Below are 24422 nucleotides of genomic sequence, written 5' to 3'. Positions count from 1 at the left end.
TGGAAAGGGTCCAAATGGCTGTCCCTTCCTTTTTAGGGTGGGTCCTTCTGACTATCATAGGATTGCTTGTACGAGTGGCCAGGGTCAGAGAAAAAACTTTCAACCCTTCTCAGTGTTCTATCCAGAAGCAGGCATTTTCTGTGCCTTTAATTTCAGGCTTTTCCCAGCAGTCTCTGTTCTGCCTATGTAAATTAACAAAAGCAGTGCTTATTCATCACTTACTCTAATGTCCTTACTGTCCAGAAAGCTCTGCCTAAGTATGCTTTTTTTCTTTTTCAGTGAAATTCTAAATGTTTTTTCTGCCCAGTCTATGGCAGTAGAATGCTGCTTATGATGCCACATTTTGTTGAATCACCAAGGTACAACTACAGAGGAATATATGAGTCTGAACGACATGGAACTCTTAGCTAACACATCACAATGTGTGATGCTTGCCAACCAAGCACTAGATTCTGGAGCGCTGATGATCAGAACATTCTGCTCCTGAAGGAAAGGAAAGACAGCTTGATGGAAAATAAAGTCTCAGTTTATATTAACGCTCTCTCTCTCCCAATATCTATCTATCTATCTATCTATCTATATATCTATCTATCTATCTATCTATCTATCTATCTATCTATCTATCTATCTATCTATCTATCTATCTATCTATCTATCTATCTATCTATCTATCTATCTATCTATCTATCTATATATCTATCTATCTATCTATCTATCTATCTATCTATATATCTATCTATCTATCTATCTATCTATCTATCTATCTATCTATCTATCTATCTATCTTTATATATGGATACCTGCGTACACATACATATAGATATGCCATGCATTCCTTTAGATTTGTTCCAACCTCTTACCATTTATTTGAGAATCCCTACTTTTCAAGTGACTGCAAATGAAGTCATTTCCGGCACTTTTTGGCCGGTGCAAGGTAACAAAAACACATGACAACTTTTAATAAAAATCATTGGTCTCTTTATTAATGCGCACTGTCAAACATGGGGCTTTCACACGTCAGGTAAACATGATAACCAATATACAACAGAAGCAGATGTAGATTGCTTATCAATGCCGGGATAGAACAGTTGTGAATTGAGTAGAAGAAGGGCCCCTGAATTGATACTTATTATATACAGCCTGTAAGATAGTGAAAAATGCAGGCTAGGAAAGGAGATGCAAATATCAATGTATTAGAAAAATACATAAATAGGAGTGATTTGCTTTTATTCATTCAAGGCTAGAAAAAATCAACATACTATTGCAAGCATTCATACACCACCAAATAGAAATAAACAATTCTGACATTAAACGTAAAGGTGATGATGCATTTGTATCATCACCTTGAGAAGGGTCACCGAGGAATTGAGCCCAGGGCTTCTGCACTTAAACACCAGAAACACTCCACTAAACTAAGATGCCTGTTGGTGCCAACAATTCCCAAAGTTAATGCATGTTCTAGGTGAGCAATGAACAGAATGCAGGGCTCTTATGAAAGCGAGGTCAGTGAATCAACAGATACATCCACATGCCAATTACTTTAGTGTTTTTAAGAGAATTCACTTTCTTGGAACGAGTCTGCATGAAACCATCTTCAGGGCCTGGACAATTTCATGGCAAAACGGCACCTCTCAACATTGCAGCCAAGACAATATAACAACTGTTTCTGCCCGGTTTCGAACCGGGGACCTTTCGCGTGTGAGGCAAACGTGATAACCACTACACTACAGAAACAGATGTCTACAGTTGATTCTTCTGTGATGAAACTTCTCAAAACAGGCTATTCCAAGGGCCTCTGGTTTTAGATTTCTTTCATGCAACCTTCCCAGACAGCCCTAGCTGAACGCTTGTATATGCCATGCAAGTTCAGCATTTTTGCAAAATGCTTAAAGAGAAATGTTTCCTATTTGCTCAGGCAGGGCAAGGTTAAAAGCATGAGACTCTAGCAAATATTCATCCACTACTGCAAAGAGAAAATTGATATTGGCTTTGAAATGCATACTTCAATACTACTTTAAAAAAGCACCAATGAAAGGGCTCGTCCGGGATTTGAACCCGGGACCTCTCGCACCCAAAGCGAGAATCATACCCCTAGACCAACGAGCCTTCGAAAGACCCGCACCTCTGAAAAGCTAATACCAGCTCTAAGCACGCAATGAAGATCATGCTGGGGACTTTTTCATGCTTGGTCTGTGAATACACATGAAATTCAGTGTCAACTTACCCTTTCTCAAATGATATCACTATCATTTATAAGTGTCCCCTTTTATTTTGTCCCAGCATTGGACACGTCTTACAGGAAGTCAGCACTTATTTATCTATTTCTGCAGTGGCTAGACCCTAAAGAGAAAGAATAAAAAGCTGTTCATAACAACATAAGAAACACATGTTGCATTTTTTCTCAAATGCTTATTCCCTTTGTGCAAATCGGAATGCCAAGCTGAATAACTGGGCCACAGATTCTGGCTAATTATCTTTCCCTTGAATGCAAGTAGCAATAAAAACTGCCTAATGCAGGACTAAAGCATTCCTTGCAAGCCTCTAACATCATAACATAACTGAGCTGCTGGTAGCAAGCTAAGCAACACCTTCCCAAAATGAGAAGTACATGTGCTAATCCGCTCAATCAGCGCTCGATCAGGCTCGATCAGGCGAGATATAGAAAAGGTGGAAAGGGTCCAAATGGCTGTCCCTTCCTTTTTAGGGTGGGTCCTTCTGACTATCATAGGATTGCTTGTACGAGTGGCCAGGGTCAGAGAAAAAACTTTCAACCCTTCTCAGTGTTCTATCCAGAAGCAGGCATTTTCTGTGCCTTTAATTTCAGGCTTTTTCCAGCAGTCTCTGTTCTGCCTATGTAAATTAACAAAAGCAGTGCTTATTCATCACTTACTCTAATGTCCTTACTGTCCAGAAAGCTCTGCCTAAGTATGCTTTTTTTCTTTTTCAGTGAAATTCTAAATGTTTTTTCTGCCCAGTCTATGGCAGTAGAATGCTGCTTATGATGCCACATTTTGTTGAATCACCAAGGTACAACTACAGAGGAATATATGAGTCTGAACGACATGGAACTCTTAGCTAACACATCACAATGTGTGATGCTTGCCAACCAAGCACTAGATTCTGGAGCGCTGATGATCAGAACATTCTGCTCCTGAAGGAAAGGAAAGACAGCTTGATGGAAAATAAAGTCTCAGTTTATATTAACGCTCTCTCTCTCCGAATATCTATCTATCTATCTATCTATCTATCTATCTATCTATCTATCTATCTATCTATCTATCTATCTATCTATCTATCTATCTATCTATCTATCTATCTATCTATCTATCTATCTATCTATCTATCTATCTATCTATCTATCTATCTATCTATCTATCTATCTATCTATCTATCTATCTATCTATCTATCTATCTATCTATCTATCTATCTTTATATATGGATACCTGCGTACACATACATATAGATATGCCATGCATTCCTTTAGATTTGTTCCAACCTCTTACCATTTATTTGAGAATCCCTACTTTTCAAGTGACTGCAAATGAAGTCATTTCCGGCACTTTTTGGCCGGTGCAAGGTAACAAAAACACATGCCAACTTTTAATACAAATCATTGGTCTCTTTATTAACGCGCACTGTCAAACATGGGGCTTTCACACGTCAGGTAAACATGATAACCAATACACAACAGAAGCAGATGTAGATTGCTTATCAATGCCAGGATAGAATAGTTGTGAATTGAGTAATAGAAGGGCCCCTGAATTGATACTTATTATATACAGCCTGTAAGATAGTGAAAAATGCAGGCTAGGAAAGGAGATGCAAATATCAATGTATTAGAAAAATACATAAAGAGGAGTGATTTGCTTTTATTCATTCAAGGCTAGAAAAAATCAACATACTATTGCAAGCATTCATACACCACCAAATAGAAATAAACAATTCTGACATTAAACGTAAAGGTGACGATGCATTTGTATCATCACCTTGAGAAGGGTCACCGAGGAATTGAGCCCAGGGCTTCTGCACTTAAACACCAGAAACACTCCACTAAACTAAGATGCCTGTTGGTGCCAACAATTCCCAAAGTTAATGCATGTTCTAGGTGAGCAATGAACAGAATGCAGGGCTCTTATGAAAGCGAGGTCTGTGAATCAACAGATACATCCACATGCCAATTACTTTAGTGTTTTTAAGAGAATTCACTTTCTTTGAATGAGTCTGCATGAAACCATCTTCAGGGCCTGGACAATTTCATGGCAAAACGGCACCTCTCAACATTGCAGCCAAGACAATATAACAACTGTTTCTGCCCGGTTTCGAACCGGGGACCTTTCGCGTGTGAGGCGAACGTGATAACCACTACACTACAGAAACAGATGTCTACAGTTGATTCTTCTGTGATGAAACTTCTCAAAACAGGCTATTCCAAGGGCCTCTGGTTTTAGATTTCTTTCATGCAACCTTCCCAGACAGCCCTAGCTGAACGCTTGTATATGCCATGCAAGTTCAGCATTTTTGCAAAATGCTTAAAGAGAAATGTTTCCTATTTGCTCAGGCAGGGCAAGGTTAAAAGCATGAGACTCTAGCAAATATTCATCCACTACTGCAAAGAGAAAATTGATATTGGCTTTGAAATGCATACTTCAATACTACTTTAAAAAAGCACCAATGAAAGGGCTCGTCCGGGATTTGAACCCAGGACCTCTCGCACCCAAAGCGAGAATCATACCCCTAGACCAACGAGCCTTCGAAAGGCCTGCACCTCTGAAAAGCTAATACCAGCTCTAAGCACGCAATGAAGATCATGCTGGGGACTTTTTCATGCTTGGTCTGTGAATACACATGAAATTCAGTGTCAACTTACCCTTTCTCAAATGATATCACTATCATTTATAAGTGTCCCCTTTTATTTTGTCCCAGCATTGGACACGTCTTACAGGAAGTCAGCACTTATTTATCTATTTCTGCAGTGGCTAGACCCTAAAGAGAAAGAATAAAAAGCTGTTCATAACAACATAAGAAACACATGTTGCATTTTTTCTCAAATGCTTATTCCCTTTGTGCAAATCGGAATGCCAAGCTGAATAACTGGGTCACAGATTCTGGCTAATTATTTTTCCCTTGAATGCAAGTAGCAATAAAAACTGCCTAATGCAGGACTAAAGCATTCCTTGCAAGCCTCTAACATCATAACATAACTGAGCTGCTGGTAGCAAGCTAAGCAATACCTTCCCAAAATGAGAAGTACATGTGCTAATCCGCTCAATCAGCGCTCGATCAGGCGAGATATAGAAAAGGTGGAAAGGGTCCAAATGGCTGTCCCTTCCTTTTTAGGGTGGGTCCTTCTGACTATCATAGGATTGCTTGTATAAGTGGCCAGGGTCAGAGAAAAAACTTTCAACCCTTCTCAGTGTTCTATCCAGAAGCAGGCATTTTCTGTGCCTTTAATTTCAGGCTTTTCCCAGCAGTCTCTGTTCTGCCTATGTAAATTAACAAAAGCAGTGCTTATTCATCACTTACTCTAATGTCCTTACTGTCCAGAAAGCTCTGCCTAAGTATGCTTTTTTTCTTTTTCAGTGAAATTCTAAATGTTTTTTCTGCCCAGTCTATGGCAGTAGAATGCTGCTTATGATGCCACATTTTGTTGAATCACCAAGGTACAACTACAGAGGAATATATGAGTCTGAACGACATGGAACTCTTAGCTAACACATCACAATGTGTGATGCTTGCCAACCAAGCACTAGATTCTGGAGCGCTGATGATCAGAACATTCTGCTCCTGAAGGAAAGGAAAGACAGCTTGATGGAAAATAAAGTCTCAGTTTATATTAACGCTCTCTCTCTCCCAATATCTATCTATCTATCTATCTATCTATCTATCTATCTATCTATCTATCTATCTATCTATCTATCTATCTATCTATCTATCTATCTATCTATCTATCTATCTATCTATCTATCTATCTATCTATCTATCTATCTATCTATCTATCTATCTATCTATCTATCTATCTATCTTTATATATGGATACCTGCGTACACATACATATAGATATGCCATGCATTCCTTTAGATTTGTTCCAACCTCTTACCATTTATTTGAGAATCCCTACTTTTCAAGTGACTGCAAATGAAGTCATTTCCGGCACTTTTTGGCCGGTGCAAGGTAACAAAAACACATGCCAACTTTTAATACAAATCATTGGTCTCTTTATTAACGCGCACTGTCAAACATGGGGCTTTCACACGTCAGGTAAACATGATAACCAATACACAACAGAAGCAGATGTAGATTGCTTATCAATGCCAGGATAGAATAGTTGTGTATTGAGTAATAGAAGGGCCCCTGAATTGATACTTATTATATACAGCCTGTAAGATAGTGAAAAATGCAGGCTAGGAAAGGAGATGCAAATATCAATGTATTAAAAAAATACATAAAGAGGAGTGATTTGCTTTTATTCATTCAAGGCTAGAAAAAATCAACATACTATTGCAAGCATTCATACACCACCAAATAGAAATAAACAATTCTGACATTAAACGTAAAGGTGACGATGCATTTGTATCATCACCTTGAGAAGGGTCACCGAGGAATTGAGCCCAGGGCTTCTGCACTTAAACACCAGAAACACTCCACTAAACTAAGATGCCTGTTGGTGCCAACAATTCCCAAAGTTAATGCATGTTCTAGGTGAGCAATGAACAGAATGCAGGGCTCTTATGAAAGCGAGGTCTGTGAATCAACAGATACATCCACATGCCAATTACTTTAGTGTTTTTAAGAGAATTCACTTTCTTGGAATGAGTCTGCATGAAACCATCTTCAGGGCCTGGACAATTTCATGGCAAAACGGCACCTCTCAACATTGCAGCCAAGACAATATAACAACTGTTTCTGCCCGGTTTCGAACCGGGGACCTTTCGCGTGTGAGGCGAACGTGATAACCACTACACTACAGAAACAGATGTCTACAGTTGATTCTTCTGTGATGAAACTTCTCAAAACAGGCTATTCCAAGGGCCTCTGGTTTTAGATTTCTTTCATGCAACCTTCCCAGACAGCCCTAGCTGAACGCTTGTATATGCCATGCAAGTTCAGCATTTTTGCAAAATGCTTAAAGAGAAATGTTTCCTATTTGCTCAGGCAGGGCAAGGTTAAAAGCATGAGACTCTAGCAAATATTCATCCACTACTGCAAAGAGAAAATTGATATTGGCTTTGAAATGCATACTTCAATACTACTTTAAAAAAGCACCAATGAAAGGGCTCGTCCGGGATTTGAACCCGGGACCTCTCGCACCCAAAGCGAGAATCATACCCCTAGACCAACGAGCCTTCGAAAGGCCTGCACCTCTGAAAAGCTAATACCAGCTCTAAGCACGCAATGAAGATCATGCTGGGGACTTTTTCATGCTTGGTCTGTGAATACACATGAAATTCAGTGTCAACTTACCCTTTCTCAAATGATATCACTATCATTTATAAGTGTCCCCTTTTATTTTGTCCCAGCATTGGACACGTCTTACAGGAAGTCAGCACTTATTTATCTATTTCTGCAGTGGCTAGACCCTAAAGAGAAAGAATAAAAAGCTGTTCATAACAACATAAGAAACACATGTTGCATTTTTTCTCAAATGCTTATTCCCTTTGTACAAATCGGAATGCCAAGCTGAATAACTGGGTCACAGATTCTGGCTAATTATCTTTCCCTTGAATGCAAGTAGCAATAAAAACTGCCTAATGCAGGACTAAAGCATTCCTTGCAAGCCTCTAACATCATAACATAACTGAGCTGCTGGTAGCAAGCTAAGCAATACCTTCCCAAAATGAGAAGTACATGTGCTAATCCGCTCAATCAGCGCTCGATCAGGCGAGATATAGAAAAGGTGGAAAGGGTCCAAATGGCTGTCCCTTCCTTTTTAGGGTGGGTCCTTCTGACTATCATAGGATTGCTTGTATAAGTGGCCAGGGTCAGAGAAAAAACTTTCAACCCTTCTCAGTGTTCTATCCAGAAGCAGGCATTTTCTGTGCCTTTAATTTCAGGCTTTTCCCAGCAGTCTCTGTTCTGCCTATGTAAATTAACAAAAGCAGTGCTTATTCATCACTTACTCTAATGTCCTTACTGTCCAGAAAGCTCTGCCTAAGTATGCTTTTTTTCTTTTTCAGTGAAATTCTAAATGTTTTTTCTGCCCAGTCTATGGCAGTAGAATGCTGCTTATGATGCCACATTTTGTTGAATCACCAAGGTACAACTACAGAGGAATATATGAGTCTGAACGACATGGAACTCTTAGCTAACACATCACAATGTGTGATGCTTGCCAACCAAGCACTAGATTCTGGAGCGCTGATGATCAGAACATTCTGCTCCTGAAGGAAAGGAAAGACAGCTTGATGGAAAATAAAGTCTCAGTTTATATTAACGCTCTCTCTCTCTATCTATCTAATATCTATCTATCTATCTATCTATCTATCTATCTATCTATCTATCTATCTATCTATCTATCTATCTATCTATCTATCTATCTATCTATCTATCTATCTATCTATCTATCTATCTATCTATCTATCTATCTATCTATCTATCTATCTATCCATCTTTATATATGGATACCTGCGTACACATACATATAGATATGCCATGCATTCCTTTAGATTTGTTCCAACCTCTTACCATTTATTTGAGAATCCCTACTTTTCAAGTGACTGCAAATGAAGTCATTTCCGGCACTTTTTGGCCGGTGCAAGGTAACAAAAACACATGCCAACTTTTAATACAAATCATTGGTCTCTTTATTAACGCGCACTGTCAAACATGGGGCTTTCACACGTCAGGTAAACATGATAACCAATACACAACAGAAGCAGATGTAGATTGCTTATCAATGCCAGGATAGAATAGTTGTGTATTGAGTAATAGAAGGGCCCCTGAATTGATACTTATTATATACAGCCTGTAAGATAGTGAAAAATGCAGGCTAGGAAAGGAGATGCAAATATCAATGTATTAGAAAAATACATAAAGAGGAGTGATTTGCTTTTATTCATTCAAGGCTAGAAAAAATCAACATACTATTGCAAGCATTCATACACCACCAAATAGAAATAAACAATTCTGACATTAAACGTAAAGGTGACGATGCATTTGTATCATCACCTTGAGAAGGGTCACCGAGGAATTGAGCCCAGGGCTTCTGCACTTAAACACCAGAAACACTCCACTAAACTAAGATGCCTGTTGGTGCCAACAATTCCCAAAGTTAATGCATGTTCTAGGTGAGCAATGAACAGAATGCAGGGCTCTTATGAAAGCGAGGTCTGTGAATCAACAGATACATCCACATGCCAATTACTTTAGTGTTTTTAAGAGAATTCACTTTCTTGGAATGAGTCTGCATGAAACCATCTTCAGGGCCTGGACAATTTCATGGCAAAACCGCACCTCTCAACATTGCAGCCAAGACAATATAACAACTGTTTCTGCCCGGTTTCGAACCGGGGACCTTTCGCGTGTGAGGCGAACGTGATAACCACTACACTACAGAAACAGATGTCTACAGTTGATTCTTCTGTGATGAAACTTCTCAAAACAGGCTATTCCAAGGGCCTCTGGTTTTAGATTTCTTTCATGCAACCTTCCCAGACAGCCCTAGCTGAACGCTTGTATATGCCATGCAAGTTCAGCATTTTTGCAAAATGCTTAAAGAGAAATGTTTCCTATTTGCTCAGGCAGGGCAAGGTTAAAAGCATGAGACTCTAGCAAATATTCATCCACTACTGCAAAGAGAAAATTGATATTGGCTTTTAAATGCATACTTCAATACTACTTTAAAAAAGCACCAATGAAAGGGCTCGTCCGGGATTTGAACCCGGGACCTCTCGCACCCAAAGCGAGAATCATACCCCTAGACCAACGAGCCTTCGAAAGGCCTGCACCTCTGAAAAGCTAATACCAGCTCTAAGCACGCAATGAAGATCATGCTGGGGACTTTTTCATGCTTGGTCTGTGAATACACATGAAATTCAGTGTCAACTTACCCTTTCTCAAATGATATCACTATCATTTATAAGTGTCCCCTTTTATTTTGTCCCAGCATTGGACACGTCTTACAGGAAGTCAGCACTTATTTATCTATTTCTGCAGTGGCTAGACCCTAAAGAGAAAGAATAAAAAGCTGTTCATAACAACATAAGAAACACATGTTGCATTTTTTCTCAAATGCTTATTCCCTTTGTGCAAATCGGAATGCCAAGCTGAATAACTGGGTCACAGATTCTGGCTAATTATCTTTCCCTTGAATGCAAGTAGCAATAAAAACTGCCTAATGCAGGACTAAAGCATTCCTTGCAAGCCTCTAACATCATAACATAACTGAGCTGCTGGTAGCAAGCTAAGCAATACCTTCCCAAAATGAGAAGTACATGTGCTAATCCGCTCAATCAGCGCTCGATCAGGCGAGATATAGAAAAGGTGGAAAGGGTCCAAATGGCTGTCCCTTCCTTTTTAGGGTGGGTCCTTCTGACTATCATAGGATTGCTTGTATAAGTGGCCAGGGTCAGAGAAAAAACTTTCAACCCTTCTCAGTGTTCTATCCAGAAGCAGGCATTTTCTGTGCCTTTAATTTCAGGCTTTTCCCAGCAGTCTCTGTTCTGCCTATGTAAATTAACAAAAGCAGTGCTTATTCATCACTTACTCTAATGTCCTTACTGTCCAGAAAGCTCTGCCTAAGTATGCTTTTTTTCTTTTTCAGTGAAATTCTAAATGTTTTTTCTGCCCAGTCTATGGCAGTAGAATGCTGCTTATGATGCCACATTTTGTTGAATCACCAAGGTACAACTACAGAGGAATATATGAGTCTGAACGACATGGAACTCTTAGCTAACACATCACAATGTGTGATGCTTGCCAACCAAGCACTAGATTCTGGAGCGCTGATGATCAGAACATTCTGCTCCTGAAGGAAAGGAAAGACAGCTTGATGGAAAATAAAGTCTCAGTTTATATTAACGCTCTCTCTCTCCCAATATCTATCTATCTATCTATCTATCTATCTATCTATCTATCTATCTATCTATCTATCTATCTATCTATCTATCTATCTATCTATCTATCTATCTATCTATCTATCTATCTATCTATCTATCTATCTATCCATCTTTATATATGGATACCTGCGTACACATACATATAGATATGCCATGCATTCCTTTAGATTTGTTCCAACCTCTTACCATTTATTTGAGAATCCCTACTTTTCAAGTGACTGCAAATGAAGTCATTTCCGGCACTTTTTGGCCGGTGCAAGGTAACAAAAACACATGCCAACTTTTAATACAAATCATTGGTCTCTTTATTAACGCGCACTGTCAAACATGGGGCTTTCACACGTCAGGTAAACATGATAACCAATACACAACAGAAGCAGATGTAGATTGCTTATCAATGCCAGGATAGAATAGTTGTGTATTGAGTAATAGAAGGGCCCCTGAATTGATACTTATTATATACAGCCTGTAAGATAGTGAAAAATGCAGGCTAGGAAAGGAGATGCAAATATCAATGTATTAGAAAAATACATAAAGAGGAGTGATTTGCTTTTATTCATTCAAGGCTAGAAAAAATCAACATACTATTGCAAGCATTCATACACCACCAAATAGAAATAAACAATTCTGACATTAAACGTAAAGGTGACGATGCATTTGTATCATCACCTTGAGAAGGGTCACCGAGGAATTGAGCCCAGGGCTTCTGCACTTAAACACCAGAAACACTCCACTAAACTAAGATGCCTGTTGGTGCCAACAATTCCCAAAGTTAATGCATGTTCTAGGTGAGCAATGAACAGAATGCAGGGCTCTTATGAAAGCGAGGTCTGTGAATCAACAGATACATCCACATGCCAATTACTTTAGTGTTTTTAAGAGAATTCACTTTCTTGGAATGAGTCTGCATGAAACCATCTTCAGGGCCTGGACAATTTCATGGCAAAACGGCACCTCTCAACATTGCAGCCAAGACAATATAACAACTGTTTCTGCCCGGTTTCGAACCGGGGACCTTTCGCGTGTGAGGCGAACGTGATAACCACTACACTACAGAAACAGATGTCTACAGTTGATTCTTCTGTGATGAAACTTCTCAAAACAGGCTATTCCAAGGGCCTCTGGTTTTAGATTTCTTTCATGCAACCTTCCCAGACAGCCCTAGCTGAACGCTTGTATATGCCATGCAAGTTCAGCATTTTTGCAAAATGCTTAAAGAGAAATGTTTCCTATTTGCTCAGGCAGGGCAAGGTTAAAAGCATGAGACTCTAGCAAATATTCATCCACTACTGCAAAGAGAAAATTGATATTGGCTTTGAAATGCATACTTCAATACTACTTTAAAAAAGCACCAATGAAAGGGCTCGTCCGGGATTTGAACCCGGGACCTCTCGCACCCAAAGCGAGAATCATACCCCTAGACCAACGAGCCTTCGAAAGGCCTGCACCTCTGAAAAGCTAATACCAGCTCTAAGCACGCAATGAAGATCATGCTGGGGACTTTTTCATGCTTGGTCTGTGAATACACATGAAATTCAGTGTCAACTTACCCTTTCTCAAATGATATCACTATCATTTATAAGTGTCCCCTTTTATTTTGTCCCAGCATTGGACACGTCTTACAGGAAGTCAGCACTTATTTATCTATTTCTGCAGTGGCTAGACCCTAAAGAGAAAGAATAAAAAGCTGTTCATAAAAACATAAGAAACACATGTTGCATTTTTTCTCAAATGCTTATTCCCTTTGTGCAAATCGGAATGCCAAGCTGAATAACTGGGTCACAGATTCTGGCTAATTATCTTTCCCTTGAATGCAAGTAGCAATAAAAACTGCCTAATGCAGGACTAAAGCATTCCTTGCAAGCCTCTAACATCATAACATAACTGAGCTGCTGGTAGCAAGCTAAGCAATACCTTCCCAAAATGAGAAGTACATGTGCTAATCCGCTCAATCAGGCTCGATCAGGCGAGATATAGAAAAGGTGGAAAGGGTCCAAATGGCTGTCCCTTCCTTTTTAGGGTGGGTCCTTCTGACTATCATAGGATTGCTTGTATAAGTGGCCAGGGTCAGAGAAAAAACTTTCAACCCTTCTCAGTGTTCTATCCAGAAGCAGGCATTTTCTGTGCCTTTAATTTCAGGCTTTTCCCAGCAGTCTCTGTTCTGCCTATGTAAATTAACAAAAGCAGTGCTTATTCATCACTTACTCTAATGTCCTTACTGTCCAGAAAGCTCTGCCTAAGTATGCTTTTTTTCTTTTTCAGTGAAATTCTAAATGTTTTTTCTGCCCAGTCTATGGCAGTAGAATGCTGCTTATGATGCCACATTTTGTTGAATCACCAAGGTACAACTACAGAGGAATATATGAGTCTGAACGACATGGAACTCTTAGCTAACACATCACAATGTGTGATGCTTGCCAACCAAGCACTAGATTCTGGAGCGCTGATGATCAGAACATTCTGCTCCTGAAGGAAAGGAAAGACAGCTTGATGGAAAATAAAGTCTCAGTTTATATTAACGCTCTCTCTCTCCCAATATCTATCTATCTATCTATCTATCTATCTATCTATCTATCTATCTATCTATCTATCTATCTATCTATCTATCTATCTATCTATCTATCTATCTATCTATCTATCTATCTATCTATCTATCTATCTATCTATCTATCTATCTTGATACCTGCGTACACATACATATAGATATGCCATGCATTCCTTTAGATTTGTTCCAACCTCTTACCATTTATTTGAGAATCCCTACTTTTCAAGTGACTGCAAATGAAGTCATTTCCGGCACTTTTTGGCCGGTGCAAGGTAACAAAAACACATGCCAACTTTTAATACAAATCATTGGTCTCTTTATTAACGCGCACTGTCAAACATGGGGTTTTCACACGTCAGGTAAACATGATAACCAATACACAACAGAAGCAGATGTAGATTGCTTATCAATGCCAGGATAGAATAGTTGTGAATTGAGTAATAGAAGGGCCCCTGAATTGATACTTATTATATACAGCCTGTAAGATAGTGAAAAATGCAGGCTAGGAAAGGAGATGCAAATATCAATGTATTAGAAAAATACATAAAGAGGAGTGATTTGCTTTTATTCATTCAAGGCTAGAAAAAATCAACATACTATTGCAAGCATTCATACACCACCAAATAGAAATAAACAATTCTGACATTAAACGTAAAGGTGACGATGCATTTGTATCATCACCTTGAGAAGGGTCACCGAGGAATTGAGCCCAGGGCTTCTGCACTTAAACACCAGAAACACTCCACTAAACTAAGATGCCTGTTGGTGCCAACAATTCCCAAAGTTAATGCATGTTCTAGGTGAGCAATGAACAGAATGCAGGGCTCTTATGAAAGCGAGGTCTGTGAATCAACAGATACATCCACATGCCAATTACTTTAGTGTTTTTAAGAGAATTCACTTTCTTGGAATGAGTCTGCATGAAACCATCTTCAGGGCCTGGACAATTTCATGGCAAAATGGCACCTCTCAACATTGCAGCCAAGACAATATAACAACTGTTTCTGCCCGGTTTCGAACCGGGGACCTTTCGCGTGTGAGGCGAACGTGATAACCACTACACTACAGAAACAGATGTCTACAGTTGATTCTTCTGTGATGAAACTTCTCAAAACAGGCTATTCCAAGGGCCTCTGGTTTTAGATTTCTTTCATGCAACCTTCCCAGACAGCCCTAGCTGAACGCTTGTATATGCCATGCAAGTTCAGCATTTTTGCAAAATGCTTAAAGAGAAATGTTTCCTATTTGCTCAGGCAGGGCAAGGTTAAAAGCATGAGACTATAGCAAATATTCATCCACTACTGCAAAGAGAAAATTGATATTGGCTTTGAAATGCATACTTCAATACTACTTTAAAAAAGCACCAATGAAAGGGCTCGTCCGGGATTTGAACCCGGGACCTCTCGCACCCAAAGCGAGAATCATACCCCTAGACCAACGAGCCTTCGAAAGGCCTGCACCTCTGAAAAGCTAATACCAGCTCTAAGCACGCAATGAAGATCATGCTGGGGACTTTTTCATGCTTGGTCTGTGAATACACATGAAATTCAGTGTCAACTTACCCTTTCTCAAATGATATCACTATCATTTATAAGTGTCCCCTTTTATTTTGTCCCAGCATTGGACACGTCTTACAGGAAGTCAGCACTTATTTATCTATTTCTGCAGTGGCTAGACCCTAAAGAGAAAGAATAAAAAGCTGTTCATAACAACATAAGAAACACATGTTGCATTTTTTCTCAAATGCTTATTCCCTTTGTGCAAATCGGAATGCCAAGCTGAATAACTGGGTCACAGATTCTGGCTAATTATCTTTCCCTTGAATGCAAGTAGCAATAAAAACTGCCTAATGCAGGACTAAAGCATTCCTTGCAAGCCTCTAACATCATAACATAACTGAGCTGCTGGTAGCAAGCTAAGCAATACCTTCCCAAAATGAGAAGTACATGTGCTAATCCGCTCAATCAGCGCTCGATCAGGCTCGATCAGGCGAGATATAGAAAAGGTGGAAAGGGTCCAAATGGCTGTCCCTTCCTTTTTAGGGTGGGTCCTTCTGACTATCATAGGATTGCTTGTATAAGTGGCCAGGGTCAGAGAAAAAACTTTCAACCCTTCTCAGTGTTCTATCCAGAAGCAGGCATTTTCTGTGCCTTTAATTTCAGGCTTTTCCCAGCAGTCTCTGTTCTGCCTATGTAAATTAACAAAAGCAGTGCTTATTCATCACTTACTCTAATGTCCTTACTGTCCAGAAAGCTCTGCCTAAGTATGCTTTTTTTCTTTTTCAGTGAAATTCTAAATGTTTTTTCTGCCCAGTCTATGGCAGTAGAATGCTGCTTATGATGCCACATTTTGTTGAATCACCAAGGTACAACTACAGAGGAATATATGAGTCTGAACGACATGGAACTCTTAGCTAACACATCACAATGTGTGATGCTTGCCAACCAAGCACTAGATTCTGGAGCGCTGATGATCAGAACATTCTGCTCCTGAAGGAAAGGAAAGACAGCTTGATGGAAAATAAAGTCTCAGTTTATATTAACGCTCTCTCTCTCCCAATATCTATCTATCTATCTATCTATCTATCTATCTATCTATCTATCTATCTATCTATCTATCTATCTATCTATCTATCTATCTATCTATCTATCTATCTATCTTGATACCTGCGTACACATACATATAGATATGCCATGCATTCCTTTAGATTTGTTCCAACCTCTTACCATTTATTTGAGAATCCCTACTTTTCAAGTGACTGCAAATGAAGTCATTTCCGGCACTTTTTGGCCGGTGCAAGGTAACAAAAACACATGCCAACTTTTAATACAAATCATTGGTCTCTTTATTAACGCGCACTGTCAAACATGGGGTTTTCACACGTCAGGTAAACATGATAACCAATACACAACAGAAGCAGATGTAGATTGCTTATCAATGCCAGGATAGAATAGTTGTGAATTGAGTAATAGAAGGGCCCCTGAATTGATACTTATTATATACAGCCTGTAAGATAGTGAAAAATGCAGGCTAGGAAAGGAGATGCAAATATCAATGTATTAGAAAAATACATAAAGAGGAGTGATTTGCTTTTATTCATTCAAGGCTAGAAAAAATCAACATACTATTGCAAGCATTCATACACCACCAAATAGAAATAAACAATTCTGACATTAAACGTAAAGGTGACGATGCATTTGTATCATCACCTTGAGAAGGGTCACCGAGGAATTGAGCCCAGGGCTTCTGCACTTAAACACCAGAAACACTCCACTAAACTAAGATGCCTGTTGGTGCCAACAATTCCCAAAGTTAATGCATGTTCTAGGTGAGCAATGAACAGAATGCAGGGCTCTTATGAAAGCGAGGTCTGTGAATCAACAGATACATCCACATGCCAATTACTTTAGTGTTTTTAAGAGAATTCACTTTCTTGGAATGAGTCTGCATGAAACCATCTTCAGGGCCTGGACAATTTCCTGGCAAAATGGCACCTCTCAACATTGCAGCCAAGACAATATAACAACTGTTTCTGCCCGGTTTCGAACCGGGGACCTTTCGCGTGTGAGGTGAACGTGATAACCACTACACTACAGAAACAGATGTCTACAGTTGATTCTTCTGTGATGAAACTTCTCAAAACAGGCTATTCCAAGGGCCTCTGGTTTTAGATTTCTTTCATGCAACCTTCCCAGACAGCCCTAGCTGAACGCTTGTATATGCCATGCAAGTTCAGCATTTTTGCAAAATGCTTAAAGAGAAATGTTTCCTATTTGCTCAGGCAGGGCAAGGTTAAAAGCATGAGACTATAGCAAATATTCATCCACTACTGCAAAGAGAAAATTGATATTGGCTTTGAAATGCATACTTCAATACTACTTTAAAAAAGCACCAATGAAAGGGCTCGTCCGGGATTTGAACCCGGGACCTCTCGCACCCAAAGCGAGAATCATACCCCTAGACCAACGAGCCTTCGAAAGGCCTGCACCTCTGAAAAGCTAATACCAGCTCTAAGCACGCAATGAAGATCATGCTGGGGACTTTTTCATGCTTGGTCTGTGAATACACATGAAATTCAGTGTCAACTTACCCTTTCTCAAATGATATCACTATCATTTATAAGTGTCCCCTTTTATTTTGTCCCAGCATTGGACACGTCTTACAGGAAGTCAGCACTTATTTATCTATTTCTGCAGTGGCTAGACCCTAAAGAGAAAGAATAAAAAGCTGTTCATAACAACATAAGAAACACATGTTGCATTTTTTCTCAAATGCTTATTCCCTTTGTGCAAATCGGAATGCCAAGCTGAATAACTGGGTCACAGATTCTGGCTAATTATCTTTCCCTTGAATGCAAGTAGCAATAAAAACTGCCTAATGCAGGACTAAAGCATTCCTTGCAAGCCTCTAACATCATAACATAACTGAGCTGCTGGTAGCAAGCTAAGCAATACCTTCCCAAAATGAGAAGTACATGTGCTAATCCGCTCAATCAGCGCTTGATCAGGCTCGATCAGGCGAGATATAGAAAAGGTGGAAAGGGTCCAAATGGCTGTCCCTTCCTTTTTAGGGTGGGTCCTTCTGACTATCATAGGATTGCTTGTATAAGTGGCCAGGGTCAGAGAAAAAACTTTCAACCCTTCTCAGTGTTCTATCCAGAAGCAGGCATTTTCTGTGCCTTTAATTTCAGGCTTTTCCCAGCAGTCTCTGTTCTGCCTATGTAAATTAACAAAAGCAGTGCTTATTCATCACTTACTCTAATGTCCTTACTGTCCAGAAAGCTCTGCCTAAGTATGCTTTTTTTCTTTTTCAGTGAAATTCGAAATGTTTTTTCTGCCCAGTCTATGGCAGTAGAATGCTGCTTATGATGCCACATTTTGTTGAATCACCAAGGTACAACTACAGAGGAATATATGAGTCTGAACGACATGGAACTCTTAGCTAACACATCACAATGTGTGATGCTTGCCAACCAAGCACTAGATTCTGGAGCGCTGATGATCAGAACATTCTGCTCCTGAAGGAAAGGAAAGACAGCTTGATGGAAAATAAAGTCTCAGTTTATATTAACGCTCTCTCTCTCCCAATATCTATCTATCTATCTATCTATCTATCTATCTATCTATCTATCTATCTATCTATCTATCTATCTATCTATCTATCTATCTATCTATCTATCTATCTATCTATCTATCTATCTATCTATCTATCTATCTATCTATCTATCTATCTATCTATCTATCTATCTATCTATCTATCTATCTATCTTTATATATGGATACCTGCGTACACATACATATAGATATGCCATGCATTCCTTTAGATTTGTTCCAACCTCTTACCATTTATTTGAGAATCCCTACTTTTCAAGTGACTGCAAATGAAGTCATTTCCGGCACTTTTTGGCCGGTGCAAGGTAACAAAAACACATGACAACTTTTAATAAAAATCATTGGTCTCTTTATTAATGCGCACTGTCAAACATGGGGCTTTCACACGTCAGGTAAACATGATAACCAATATACAACAGAAGCAGATGTAGATTGCTTATCAATGCCGGGATAGAACAGTTGTGAATTGAGTAGAAGAAGGGCCCCTGAATTGATACTTATTATATACAGCCTGTAAGATAGTGAAAAATGCAGGCTAGGAAAGGAGATGCAAATATCAATGTATTAGAAAAATACATAAAGAGGAGTGATTTGCTTTTATTCATTCAAGGCTAGAAAAAATCAACATACTATTGCAAGCATTCATACACCACCAAATAGAAATAAACAATTCTGACATTAAACGTAAAGGTGATGATGCATTTGTATCATCACCTTGAGAAGGGTCACCGAGGAATTGAGCCCAGGGCTTCTGCACTTAAACACCAGAAACATTCCACTAAACTAAGATGCCTGTTGGTGCCAACAATTCCCAAAGTTAATGCATGTTCTAGGTGAGCAATGAACAGAATGCAGGGCTCTTATGAAAGCGAGGTCAGTGAATCAACAGATACATCCACATGCCAATTACTTTAGTGTTTTTAAGAGAATTCACTTTCTTGGAACGAGTCTGCATGAAACCATCTTCAGGGCCTGGACAATTTCATGGCAAAACGGCACCTCTCAACATTGCAGCCAAGACAATATAACAACTGTTTCTGCCCGGTTTCGAACCGGGGACCTTTCGCGTGTGAGGCAAACGTGATAACCACTACACTACAGAAACAGATGTCTACAGTTGATTCTTCTGTGATGAAACTTCTCAAAACAGGCTATTCCAAGGGCCTCTGGTTTTAGATTTCTTTCATGCAACCTTCCCAGACAGCCCTAGCTGAACGCTTGTATATGCCATGCAAGTTCAGCATTTTTGCAAAATGCTTAAAGAGAAATGTTTCCTATTTGCTCAGGCAGGGCAAGGTTAACAGCATGAGACTCTAGCAAATATTCATCCACTACTGCAAAGAGAAAATTGATATTGGCTTTGAAATGCATACTTCAATACTACTTTAAAAAAGCACCAATGAAAGGGCTCGTCCGGGATTTGAACCCGGGACCTCTCGCACCCAAAGCGAGAATCATACCCCTAGACCAACGAGCCTTCGAAAGACCCGCACCTCTGAAAAGCTAATACCAGCTCTAAGCACGCAATGAAGATCATGCTGGGGACTTTTTCATGCTTGGTCTGTGAATACACATGAAATTCAGTGTCAACTTACCCTTTCTCAAATGATATCACTATCATTTATAAGTGTCCCCTTTTATTTTGTCCCAGCATTGGACACGTCTTACAGGAAGTCAGCACTTATTTATCTATTTCTGCAGTGGCTAGACCCTAAAGAGAAAGAATAAAAAGCTGTTCATAACAACATAAGAAACACATGTTGCATTTTTTCTCAAATGCTTATTCCCTTTGTGCAAATCGGAATGCCAAGCTGAATAACTGGGCCACAGATTCTGGCTAATTATCTTTCCCTTGAATGCAAGTAGCAATAAAAACTGCCTAATGCAGGACTAAAGCATTCCTTGCAAGCCTCTAACATCATAACATAACTGAGCTGCTGGTAGCAAGCTAAGCAATACCTTCCCAAAATGAGAAGTACATGTGCTAATCCGCTCAATCAGCGCTCGATCAGGCGAGATATAGAAAAGGTGGAAAGGGTCCAAATGGCTGTCCCTTCCTTTTTAGGGTGGGTCCTTCTGACTATCATAGGATTGCTTGTATAAGTGGCCAGGGTCAGAGAAAAAACTTTCAACCCTTCTCAGTGTTCTATCCAGAAGCAGGCATTTTCTGTGCCTTTAATTTCAGGCTTTTCCCAGCAGTCTCTGTTCTGCCTATGTAAATTAACAAAAGCAGTGCTTATTCATCACTTACTCTAATGTCCTTACTGTCCAGAAAGCTCTGCCTAAGTATGCTTTTTTTCTTTTTCAGTGAAATTCTAAATGTTTTTTCTGCCCAGTCTATGGCAGTAGAATGCTGCTTATGATGCCACATTTTGTTGAATCACCAAGGTACAACTACAGAGGAATATATGAGTCTGAACGACATGGAACTCTTAGCTAACACATCACAATGTGTGATGCTTGCCAACCAAGCACTAGATTCTGGAGCGCTGATGATCAGAACATTCTGCTCCTGAAGGAAAGGAAAGACAGCTTGATGGAAAATAAAGTCTCAGTTTATATTAACGCTCTCTCTCTCCCAATATCTATCTATCTATCTATCTATCTATCTATCTATCTATCTATCTATCTATCTATCTATCTATCTATCTATCTATCTATCTATCTATCTATCTATCTATCTATCTATCTATCTATCTATCTATCTATCTATCTATCTATCTATCTATCTATCTATCTTTATATATGGATACCTGCGTACACATACATATAGATATGCCATGCATTCCTTTAGATTTGTTCCAACCTCTTACCATTTATTTGAGAATCCCTACTTTTCAAGTGACTGCAAATGAAGTCATTTCCGGCACTTTTTGGCCGGTGCAAGGTAACAAAAACACATGCCAACTTTTAATACAAATCATTGGTCTCTTTATTAACGCGCACTGTCAAACATGGGGCTTTCACACGTCAGGTAAACATGATAACCAATACACAACAGAAGCAGATGTAGATTGCTTATCAATGCCAGGATAGAATAGTTGTGTATTGAGTAATAGAAGGGCCCCTGAATTGATACTTATTATATACAGCCTGTAAGATAGTGAAAAATGCAGGCTAGGAAAGGAGATGCAAATATCAATGTATTAAAAAAATACATAAAGAGGAGTGATTTGCTTTTATTCATTCAAGGCTAGAAAAAATCAACATACTATTGCAAGCATTCATACACCACCAAATAGAAATAAACAATTCTGACATTAAACGTAAAGGTGACGATGCATTTGTATCATCACCTTGAGAAGGGTCACCGAGGAATTGAGCCCAGGGCTTCTGCACTTAAACACCAGAAACACTCCACTAAACTAAGATGCCTGTTGGTGCCAACAATTCCCAAAGTTAATGCATGTTCTAGGTGAGCAATGAACAGAATGCAGGGCTCTTATGAAAGCGAGGTCTGTGAATCAACAGATACATCCACATGCCAATTACTTTAGTGTTTTTAAGAGAATTCACTTTCTTGGAATGAGTCTGCATGAAACCATCTTCAGGGCCTGGACAATTTCATGGCAAAACGGCACCTCTCAACATTGCAGCCAAGACAATATAACAACTGTTTCTGCCCGGTTTCGAACCGGGGACCTTTCGCGTGTGAGGCGAACGTGATAACCACTACACTACAGAAACAGATGTCTACAGTTGATTCTTCTGTGATGAAACTTCTCAAAACAGGCTATTCCAAGGGCCTCTGGTTTTAGATTTCTTTCATGCAACCTTCCCAGACAGCCCTAGCTGAACGCTTGTATATGCCATGCAAGTTCAGCATTTTTGCAAAATGCTTAAAGAGAAATGTTTCCTATTTGCTCAGGCAGGGCAAGGTTAAAAGCATGAGACTCTAGCAAATATTCATCCACTACTGCAAAGAGAAAATTGATATTGGCTTTGAAATGCATACTTCAATACTACTTTAAAAAAGCACCAATGAAAGGGCTCGTCCGGGATTTGAACCCGGGACCTCTCGCACCCAAAGCGAGAATCATACCCCTAGACCAACGAGCCTTCGAAAGGCCTGCACCTCTGAAAAGCTAATAACAGCTCTAAGCACGCAATGAAGATCATGCTGGGGACTTTTTCATGCTTGGTCTGTGAATACACATGAAATTCAGTGTCAACTTACCCTTTCTCAAATGATATCACTATCATTTATAAGTGTCCCCTTTTATTTTGTCCCAGCATTGGACACGTCTTACAGGAAGTCAGCACTTATTTATCTATTTCTGCAGTGGCTAGACCCTAAAGAGAAAGAATAAAAAGCTGTTCATAACAACATAAGAAACACATGTTGCATTTTTTCTCAAATGCTTATTCCCTTTGTGCAAATCGGAATGCCAAGCTGAATAACTGGGTCACAGATTCTGGCTAATTATCTTTCCCTTGAATGCAAGTAGCAATAAAAACTGCCTAATGCAGGACTAAAGCATTCCTTGCAAGCCTCTAACATCATAACATAACTGAGCTGCTGGTAGCAAGCTAAGCAATACCTTCCCAAAATGAGAAGTACATGTGCTAATCCGCTCAATCAGGCTCGATCAGGCGAGATATAGAAAAGGTGGAAAGGGTCCAAATGGCTGTCCCTTCCTTTTTAGGGTGGGTCCTTCTGACTATCATAGGATTGCTTGTATAAGTGGCCAGGGTCAGAGAAAAAACTTTCAACCCTTCTCAGTGTTCTATCCAGAAGCAGGCATTTTCTGTGCCTTTAATTTCAGGCTTTTCCCAGCAGTCTCTGTTCTGCCTATGTAAATTAACAAAAGCAGTGCTTATTCATCACTTACTCTAATGTCCTTACTGTCCAGAAAGCTCTGCCTAAGTATGCTTTTTTTCTTTTTCAGTGAAATTCTAAATGTTTTTTCTGCCCAGTCTATGGCAGTAGAATGCTGCTTATGATGCCACATTTTGTTGAATCACCAAGGTACAACTACAGAGGAATATATGAGTCTGAACGACATGGAACTCTTAGCTAACACATCACAATGTGTGATGCTTGCCAACCAAGCACTAGATTCTGGAGCGCTGATGATCAGAACATTCTGCTCCTGAAGGAAAGGAAAGACAGCTTGATGGAAAATAAAGTCTCAGTTTATATTAACGCTCTCTCTCTCCCAATATCTATCTATCTATCTATCTATCTATCTATCTATCTATCTATCTATCTATCTATCTATCTATCTATCTATCTATCTATCTATCTATCTATCTATCTATCTATCTATCTATCTATCTATCTATCTATCTATCTATCTATCTATCTATCTATCTATCTATCTATCTTTATATATGGATACCTGCGTACACATACATATAGATATGCCATGCATTCCTTTAGATTTGTTCCAACCTCTTACCATTTATTTGAGAATCCCTACTTTTCAAGTGACTGCAAATGAAGTCATTTCCGGCACTTTTTGGCCGGTGCAAGGTAACAAAAACACATGCCAACTTTTAATACAAATCATTGGTCTCTTTATTAACGCGCACTGTCAAACATGGGGTTTTCACACGTCAGGTAAACATGATAACCAATACACAACAGAAGCAGATGTAGATTGCTTATCAATGCCAGGATAGAATAGTTGTGAATTGAGTAATAGAAGGGCCCCTGAATTGATACTTATTATATACAGCCTGTAAGATAGTGAAAAATGCAGGCTAGG

The 24422-nt window shown here is 39.3% G+C and overlaps 18 non-coding genes across 18 annotated transcripts; all 18 read right to left on the bottom strand.

The window, feature by feature from the left end:
* Positions 1-1661: 1661 nt before the first annotated feature.
* Positions 1662-1734, bottom strand: TRNAV-CAC (transfer RNA valine (anticodon CAC)). Its single transcript has one exon. It is a non-coding gene; the product is annotated as a tRNA-Val (tRNA).
* A 300-nt stretch (positions 1735-2034) lies between these two features.
* Positions 2035-2106, bottom strand: TRNAP-UGG (transfer RNA proline (anticodon UGG)). Its single transcript has one exon. It is a non-coding gene; the product is annotated as a tRNA-Pro (tRNA).
* A 2199-nt stretch (positions 2107-4305) lies between these two features.
* Positions 4306-4378, bottom strand: TRNAV-CAC (transfer RNA valine (anticodon CAC)). Its single transcript has one exon. It is a non-coding gene; the product is annotated as a tRNA-Val (tRNA).
* Positions 4379-4678: 300 nt separating this feature from the next.
* On the bottom strand, positions 4679-4750 carry TRNAP-UGG (transfer RNA proline (anticodon UGG)). The gene has a single exon. It is a non-coding gene; the product is annotated as a tRNA-Pro (tRNA).
* A 2149-nt stretch (positions 4751-6899) lies between these two features.
* Positions 6900-6972, bottom strand: TRNAV-CAC (transfer RNA valine (anticodon CAC)). Its single transcript has one exon. It is a non-coding gene; the product is annotated as a tRNA-Val (tRNA).
* A 300-nt stretch (positions 6973-7272) lies between these two features.
* On the bottom strand, positions 7273-7344 carry TRNAP-UGG (transfer RNA proline (anticodon UGG)). Its single transcript has one exon. It is a non-coding gene; the product is annotated as a tRNA-Pro (tRNA).
* A 2140-nt stretch (positions 7345-9484) lies between these two features.
* TRNAV-CAC (transfer RNA valine (anticodon CAC)) lies at positions 9485-9557 on the bottom strand. Its single transcript has one exon. It is a non-coding gene; the product is annotated as a tRNA-Val (tRNA).
* A 300-nt stretch (positions 9558-9857) lies between these two features.
* On the bottom strand, positions 9858-9929 carry TRNAP-UGG (transfer RNA proline (anticodon UGG)). Its single transcript has one exon. It is a non-coding gene; the product is annotated as a tRNA-Pro (tRNA).
* Positions 9930-12042: 2113 nt separating this feature from the next.
* Positions 12043-12115, bottom strand: TRNAV-CAC (transfer RNA valine (anticodon CAC)). The gene has a single exon. It is a non-coding gene; the product is annotated as a tRNA-Val (tRNA).
* A 300-nt stretch (positions 12116-12415) lies between these two features.
* Positions 12416-12487, bottom strand: TRNAP-UGG (transfer RNA proline (anticodon UGG)). The gene has a single exon. It is a non-coding gene; the product is annotated as a tRNA-Pro (tRNA).
* Positions 12488-14599: 2112 nt separating this feature from the next.
* Positions 14600-14672, bottom strand: TRNAV-CAC (transfer RNA valine (anticodon CAC)). The gene has a single exon. It is a non-coding gene; the product is annotated as a tRNA-Val (tRNA).
* Positions 14673-14972: 300 nt separating this feature from the next.
* TRNAP-UGG (transfer RNA proline (anticodon UGG)) lies at positions 14973-15044 on the bottom strand. Its single transcript has one exon. It is a non-coding gene; the product is annotated as a tRNA-Pro (tRNA).
* Positions 15045-17127: 2083 nt separating this feature from the next.
* On the bottom strand, positions 17128-17200 carry TRNAV-CAC (transfer RNA valine (anticodon CAC)). Its single transcript has one exon. It is a non-coding gene; the product is annotated as a tRNA-Val (tRNA).
* Positions 17201-17500: 300 nt separating this feature from the next.
* Positions 17501-17572, bottom strand: TRNAP-UGG (transfer RNA proline (anticodon UGG)). The gene has a single exon. It is a non-coding gene; the product is annotated as a tRNA-Pro (tRNA).
* A 2171-nt stretch (positions 17573-19743) lies between these two features.
* TRNAV-CAC (transfer RNA valine (anticodon CAC)) lies at positions 19744-19816 on the bottom strand. The gene has a single exon. It is a non-coding gene; the product is annotated as a tRNA-Val (tRNA).
* Positions 19817-20116: 300 nt separating this feature from the next.
* Positions 20117-20188, bottom strand: TRNAP-UGG (transfer RNA proline (anticodon UGG)). The gene has a single exon. It is a non-coding gene; the product is annotated as a tRNA-Pro (tRNA).
* A 2137-nt stretch (positions 20189-22325) lies between these two features.
* TRNAV-CAC (transfer RNA valine (anticodon CAC)) lies at positions 22326-22398 on the bottom strand. The gene has a single exon. It is a non-coding gene; the product is annotated as a tRNA-Val (tRNA).
* Positions 22399-22698: 300 nt separating this feature from the next.
* TRNAP-UGG (transfer RNA proline (anticodon UGG)) lies at positions 22699-22770 on the bottom strand. The gene has a single exon. It is a non-coding gene; the product is annotated as a tRNA-Pro (tRNA).
* Positions 22771-24422: the final 1652 nt, after the last annotated feature.

Source organism: Lissotriton vulgaris, unplaced genomic scaffold, assembly GCF_964263255.1.
Source record: "Lissotriton vulgaris unplaced genomic scaffold, aLisVul1.2 SCAFFOLD_1545, whole genome shotgun sequence".
Classification (NCBI taxonomy): domain Eukaryota; kingdom Metazoa; phylum Chordata; class Amphibia; order Caudata; family Salamandridae; genus Lissotriton; species Lissotriton vulgaris.
This window is presented reverse-complemented; position numbering and strand designations above follow the sequence as displayed.